The sequence below is a fragment of the Epinephelus moara genome, chromosome 19 (assembly GCF_006386435.1).
Source record: "Epinephelus moara isolate mb chromosome 19, YSFRI_EMoa_1.0, whole genome shotgun sequence".
NCBI lineage: Eukaryota > Metazoa > Chordata > Actinopteri > Perciformes > Serranidae > Epinephelus > Epinephelus moara.
In genome coordinates this window covers 29067379-29074870 of record NC_065524.1, presented here as the reverse complement: position 1 = coordinate 29074870, position 7492 = coordinate 29067379, and the positions used below count along the sequence as shown (strand labels likewise).

Here is a 7492-nt window from a genome sequence, read left to right as displayed (position 1 = left end):
CTCTACTGGCTGAGTGACTGAGAATGACAGAAAACAGGGGTAACATAGCAGAACAGGGAAAACAGAATCCTCCCCCAGTTTAAAGATACCCTCTGGCTGGCTGCAGGTTTAGGCAGGTTTAATAACTTGGCAAACATACAGAACTTGTATGTATGCATCTTAAGCCTATGGAACATTCACCATTGAACATTAAAGTTACTACTTGGCGTTGGGCGGGACCTCGGACTCAAGCCGTTTCGTCCTCCAGCTCACGTAGACAGTTAAAGACAAAAGTTTTAGACAATTTTAGACCCCTCTCCACTAGGGGTGTGCTTGAATAAAAATACGCTATTCGTATAGGCATGAATAATGCCTTTGAAAGCGCGTTCCACCGGCAGACATTATATCCAATTATCCATTGCTGTTATTCACAGTGACCGTATTGCTGTAACTCCGACCCTGTACTGGGTTGAGACTAGACAGTAGCTAAGCCTACTTATGTCCCATAGGCTGCTGAGAGCTCTACGGTGGGAGCATTTCACTCACATTTGCGACTAAAAATAGTTTAGTGTGAGCAAAAGAAATCATTCAGGAGCACGCTGTGCGAGTACAGATTTCAACCAGCAGCAGAAACGAAAGGCGAATCCTGCCGGTTGTGGGTTGAATTGGGGTCACAGACAGGAATACGGCAGAGCACTATGGCCACCGCAAGATAACGTTTACCGGCTCCAGCTCCAATAATTTCCTCTTCGTTGGCGTCATGCTCCCCAGTGACTGTTAGCACATAACCCACTGTGGGTCTATTAGGGAATATACTAAAATATACCAACTGGGCTGCATGATGTGTCTGGTTTATGCACTGATAAGGGACTGTTCTTAACTTATCAGAGGAGGAGGGTGGCTGGTTGATTTTATTTATTAATTTTATTTTGATCCCCCCTGTAGCCACAAATATTTTTCCTTGAGCTTTTCAAAGTGACTGGTGGATTTGATTTGTAAAGCTGTTTTCCCTCCCAGTCCAAACTGATCATTCATTGACCCATATTAGAGACTGGCCTAGCCTATTTCCTAACAAAAAGCTCAGTGACAAAATGTTTAAAAGAGTGTGTTCATTAAATCTTCATTTTCCTAGTTCAAATTGTCTGGTCAGTGTTATTCTTATATAAACTAGGTCTTATATAAACTATTCCCAATGCAAAACAGATTATAATAATAATAATAATAATTAGTATTATTATTATTCTTGAAAATGAAGTATGAGGATATGGAAATATATTTCAGAATTATTATATGCCAATATTAAATCAATTTGATGCTTTGAATGCTCAGAAATTGCATTGCCAATGAATATAAAGTTAGAAAATACAATGTAACACAACTTCCTGCATAAGCCACGCCCACTTCCGGTTTTTATCCGAGTACAGATCATTTTGTTGGTTGAACAGATACAAATACAGATACAGATAATGACGTCTCTGCGCATCCCTACTCTCCACTCTAGCTCATAGCTGACAATTTCTCCACATTTGCTCATGTTACTTTCAGAGGCACTAGCTCACTTCCTGTTGGATTTAGGTCAGGGGTGTCAGCGTGTGATTTGTGACGTCACCTTGAAGAGGCCATAAAATCCAAACCAAAGACGGCGGGAGAAAGACTAAAGAAAGAAAGAAAGAATAATAATAATAATAATAATAAACGTACCAAAAACGCTGCCTTTGGCAGAGGTCCCTAAAAAGCAAAACTTTATAGCTTTGCTGGAAGTTATTGAAGGAACTACTTACAGATGTAGCCACTTCAAATTTCCGTTTGGCCCGTGGTGGAACCCTGACCGATCCGTGACAGGTGCCTTTCGTCACCTAGCTGGTCTCGTAGCTTTAATGAGATCCCCCGCGATGATGTAGAGCATACGGGGCTGACTGGTAACGCCCCTACATTTAATTTGTAGAAACCAGTTGCTACATCACTCACAAATGACCAGAAATCTGAATGCAAGGTAAATTATTACGATTTTGATTGTGATGTTTTTTGTTTTTTTTTAAGCCGCTACAATGAACTTTTAACTGGATATGCAAAAGTCTCTCGTTTCTGCTGATGTCTGTGCGTGACCTACAACCTCTCGTTTCTGCTGATGTCTGTGCGTGACCTACAACAGCAAATGAGGTGTGAAGATAAGCTATTTCTATATAGTGTATATCCATACCTTTAGGAAACTGTTTCCGGGTCCGTCCCAGGTCGCTTCCAGGACAAAGCGATTTGCGGCACTCAGACGGCACACTTCATCTTACCTAGCTGCTTACATTTATAGTGACTCTTATAAATAGTCGCTATTCCTCCTCCTCGACCCGACGACCGCGGGGAGTTAAAATAGCAGCAATCATCGGGTAAAAGTTCTGTGAAAGCACTGGACTCACCAACAGTCAGCCACGTCTCAGTCACACAGAGAAAATCCAATCCTCGGGAAGTCAGGAAATCCTTCAGGATAAACGTTTTGTTCACTAGCGATCTAGCATTTAACAGCCCAATCCTGGCAGGAGCCGGCGGGTCCACGGCGTTAGCTGTCCGGGGAGCCACACACAGAGGCCGCAGGTTGCGCAGATTCACCCCGTGCCAGCGGGGACGAGGAGAGCAGGGGCCGCAGGGCTGGAACACCTCATCCGGGCCGACGACAGGTACCAGCCAGGCGTCGACAGGGTCCAGCGAGTGCCAAAAAATAAAGAGGCGAGGCACCGCTCCATACTTAGTCCAAGAAGCCATGGAAGTGCTCGCCAAACAGGCCTTCAGCCTTACCAGCCGACCGCTGCGTTTACCCCGGCGGCAGTGGCGCTTACGCCAGAGAGGTGAACCTGGGGCGCGGCAGAGGTGAGCTGGGATCCCCGATAGGAGCAGGGGCAAAGTTTTCCCGTCTTGTTGTTTCATTCATCCCCAAAACAAACACATGCGCGAGCCAGATAAGCATCTTTACGACAATACGCGCTAGAGCTCATGGGAAATGTAGGCTTCATTCCAGCAAAACACTACTGCTTTTGTCCACAGGGGCGCCAAAATCAACTCAAAATGAAAGTTCCTTGTAAGGGCTTTAAAGAAAGAAAAAAAGTGTTAAACCTTTCTTAGACCTTAAAAAACATAATGTGCATGTCAAATGAATGTACATCTCAAAAGCTACTAAGAAAAAGAAGGATCATTTTAGGAGTGCAAAACATTTTTATTTTGGAGTTCTATGAGCAATATAGTAGTATTTAGTGCACAGTATTTTATGCTTCAAGAAAACATACGACTGTACAAAAACAAACTAAAAGCTTGTGCTAGTCAGTGGCTCTGATGCCAAAGTTTGAAAGTTTTTCTATTCAATTTCTCCTTCTCAGTATGTTCTGTGGCTCCATCTGTTGGTGTCAGTGGTTGTAGTGACTGCGGAACTTTCACTTTGAACACATCCCACTTCTCAGGAAGCAGTCCTTTGTTGAAGAGCACAGAAACCAGATAGGAGAACAACAAGATGGCAGCAATGGCAGACAGCATGGAGATGGTCTTCACTGGAGAGTACTGGACATAAACACCGTCCTCAAGAGTGCATCCTGGGAAGTGTATGACCGGTGGTAATCCTAGTGAGGGCTCTCCACTGAGCAGTCTCAACACAAATCCCACCAGCAAACCCATCATAGCCCCATAACCATTTGAGATGTTGAAGAAGAGGATGCAGACAAGTTGAGGGAAGATTACGATGTAGGCCAATTCAGCACCAGTAAACCAGAACACCAACATGCTGTTTTTCAGGTTGGACAGTGACGTACCAACCAAGCCCGCTACCAACACAGACGCACGGATCACCCACTGAGTCTCTCTGTCTGATGCCTGAAGAAGAAAGTAGAGAGGAAGAAAAACAGATTAACAGCAAATGATGAAGACTGTCCTGTTTTAATGTCTCTCACTGCTTCTTTATCTTATAAATTCTTCTTTCCAGTTTGCTTCTGTCTCATGCCACTTTATTCCATTTATACTCCCTTGCATTCCATTCCCTTTCTTTCAAAATAAACATCAAACGTGAACAATATATCAAAATAATATTTGATGTGATGTACCAAACTGAAAGAACATATGTATTTTTTATACCTGAGGCCTGAGAATGTTCTTGTATATGTTTGAGGTGAACAAAGAAGATGCAGAAAGCAGCGCAGAGTCAACCGATGACATCACGGCAGCAGCCACACATCCAGTACCAATAATGGAGACGAACCATGGGGCGAGGTGCTGCAGGGTGATGGGAAGAACTAGAACTGATTCCCCACGTTCATATGGAGATGGAGAACCATAGGAGGTCAAGTTCCAGTCTGAGGCATGGACACAAAAAAAGTAAACACTGAAAAATGGTCACATTATTTGTTTGAGGGATTTTGAGAAGACCCTACTGTACATACTAAGTTGTAAAGTAAGCAATCCGTGATGAGAAATATGGAGAAATATGGATGCTCATAACTTGTGTATTCTTGCTGATACCAAGGGTGTGCCACAGGGATCCACTTTGGGCCCTCTTCTTTTTACAAATGACCTACTGTTTTGTCTCTCTTGTGCTTGAAATTAATCTTCATATAGAAAATAATATTTTATATTGTGTTGCTGATTCTGTCTATTTAGACATTTAGAAGGTGTAACTCTTTTTTAAGCCTCATGCAAAAACAACAAATTCACTGTTTTGTCATCCATAGATATAGATTACATCAATTTGCATATCATTTGAGCTGTAGCAAATGTTTTACTTACTATTTAGTGAAAGTGACGGTACTTGTTGTCATTGTTGTAATTATTGGCATTAGTAGTTCTCTTGTGGATTCATTGTTTTGTTTTCTTTTGTTGTCCTTTCCTAGGATTTTTAGTTTTTTATTATTACGTAATGTTTAATTGTGTGGACTCCAGGAAGAGTAGTTGCTACCCTGGTTGTGGCTAATGGGGATCCAAATAAATAAATGAATAAATGGTTCAATATTTGGAAGATTGAATAAATAAATGAATAAATGGTTCAATATTTGGAAGATTGCGGAACAGAAACATTTTGGAATCCGGCTTAATCAGGGTTCCTACACATTTGGAATTTCAAAATTCCATACTTTTCCATACCCTAATTTCCAGACTTCTCTGCATTGTTTTTTTTTTTTTTTTCAAAGAATATGCGACATCTGAGTAAATATATCAGTGTATCATATTTCACATCATATTTAATTATTCTTAATAGGCGATTGTAGCCAAGTACCATAATGGCATGCAAATAAAAACTCAGGTAAGTTCAATGTCTGGGCTGAGGCAAAAAAGTTGGGACTCAGGGTGCAAGCGATGCAGTAACGAGATGTCGGTGTTTTTTCCTTTCATGTGGCTCAGAATCACCTTCTCCCCCATGCTGACGATGTCAAACGATTTCACACAAAGCTTGCATCTAGCTCTGTGTGTGAATTGGGACTCCTTGGCCAACCATCCATCCAAAAACTTGCATCTACCCATTGTGAACCACGTGAAACTCGTGTTCTTGTTGAAGGTGCAGTGTTGGAGTGAAACTTGATACCTGGGGGGCTGGAGGAGGGTCATGGGGCAGCGGACTGGACATACCACTTGTCAATCAGGTAAAAGGGGCGGTATGTTTTCTGAGACGTTTGCTCTCACACAAACTGTGCTTGGCCCGGCATAAAACATGATCCGGATTGATTAAATTATTTTTGGAAATACCTAATTTTTTTTAGAACAGTGGTAATTGTCTGGAAACATATTTTTCCATATTTTATTTTTCATTTTCCATACTTTTTAATACCTGGAAATTGATCAAATTTATTTCCATACTTGTCCATACTTTCCATACTTGCGTAGGAACCCTGCTTAATGATGAAAGCAGCAGTGTGATATGGTGATCCATTAGAAATGTTGTTATCTCCACTCCCACTATTCTACTTTTATGGAAATTACAGGAGATGTTTACAGCACCCAGCCCTTTATTTCAAATGGTAATTGTACAACCTGGGTTTCAAAACCCACCATTTGCTGTGTCTGGTTACTAAATGCCTCAGGCTTGATGAGCAAGTTATGCAAAGTTAAGATGTGAGTGTTTCTTAGTTTCTGTGACTTAACTCTTTACAGGAATTTACAGGGATTGTTCTTTCATGAATACAGGTGCATAATGACATTCTTTTTTGTTTCCCCAGTTTACCCAGTTATGTAGAAACTGTTCATACCTGTGGATGCAGCAGCTGCCCCAAGCAGTATAGGAGGTATCCCAAATGTAGGTAAGATGACAGCAGCAATAAAGCAAGTGATCTTGGCTGTGGATGTGGAAGATGCCGACAAGGTCCTCTGGTGGAGGCACTGATATCCAATACTCCCCAGTGCCTTAAAAGTAGAACAGTTATTTGTTTGATTTAATCGCTGATGTGTTATCCTCATGGGGTAAAAGCTGCAAAATGTCTGCCTGCTGTCAGAAGTGAAGCATCCTTTCAGATGAAACTTAAAATTAGCAGCTACAGTTAGTTAGTCTACCTTGACATTTATAGACATATTGTTTCAGATAAAAGCCTGTGCCTACAACAGAGGCTCCATCTTATTCTTTATTTAAAATGAAAACAGTCCACTGTGAGAATATTTATGTTATTTTTCATCATTCAGATATCATATATATATGTCAGAAGATATGTATCACGACTGGAGTCAAGTGCATTTTGTCGTATTTTTGTTTCCTTACAAAGAATAAGAAATTATCAATCATTATCCAGGTCCGTTTCAGCCCCAGTGTACCAATCCAGGGAGCATGTAAGGTGTTGTTCATCAGTGTCTGTCCAATGTCCAAAGAGTATGGGTTCATCAAAACAAAGGGAACACAGATCCACTGCAGAGACAAATACAAACAGAGATGATGAACATACACAATGATTTTTTAAAGATTTTTTTTGGGGGGGGTGTTTTTGCCTTTAATTGATAGGACAGTTAAGTGTGAAAGGGGGAGAGAGAGAGGGGATGACATGCAGCAAAGGGCCACAGGCTGGACTCGAACTCGGGCCGCTACATGGGGCGCCTGCTCTACCACTAAGCCACCGATGCCCCAACACACACAATGCTTAAAGGAGCAATAAGTGAAATTCATCATTTCTAGATTGAAGGAATTAAAAAATTGCTATGTGAAGAACTAGAGGTGTAATTTCATCTGGAGTATAGCATGACCTCACACACCCTCTCTCTGTGTTGATCTCCAGCCCCTTGTTTACAAGCCGGTCCAGCTGCGCGTTCATGTACGTTCATGTGAAATGGCAGAGAGCGGAACGTCCACCTGAAGACGACCAGGATCTGAAATTACCTCTAAAGAAACAATGGTTGTTGGCAAAGAAGTTGTCGGATAAAGAAAGGGACAGAACTCAGATTAACATTGGCCTTTCCAAGGTGGAGAGCACTGCAAGAGCTAAAGGGGCTACAATCTGACTCGGGGCTAGCTCTTCTTCTCCTGGACAGGTACAACATAAAGTCAAATGTCTGTTTTAATTAGTGTTAC

At 41.6% G+C, this 7492-nt stretch overlaps 1 pseudogene; it reads right to left on the bottom strand.

Moving 5' to 3' along the window:
- Positions 1-3253: 3253 nt before the first annotated feature.
- LOC126406335 (high-affinity choline transporter 1-like) overlaps positions 3254-7492 on the bottom strand; it is a 13952-nt pseudogene continuing 9713 nt past the window's right edge.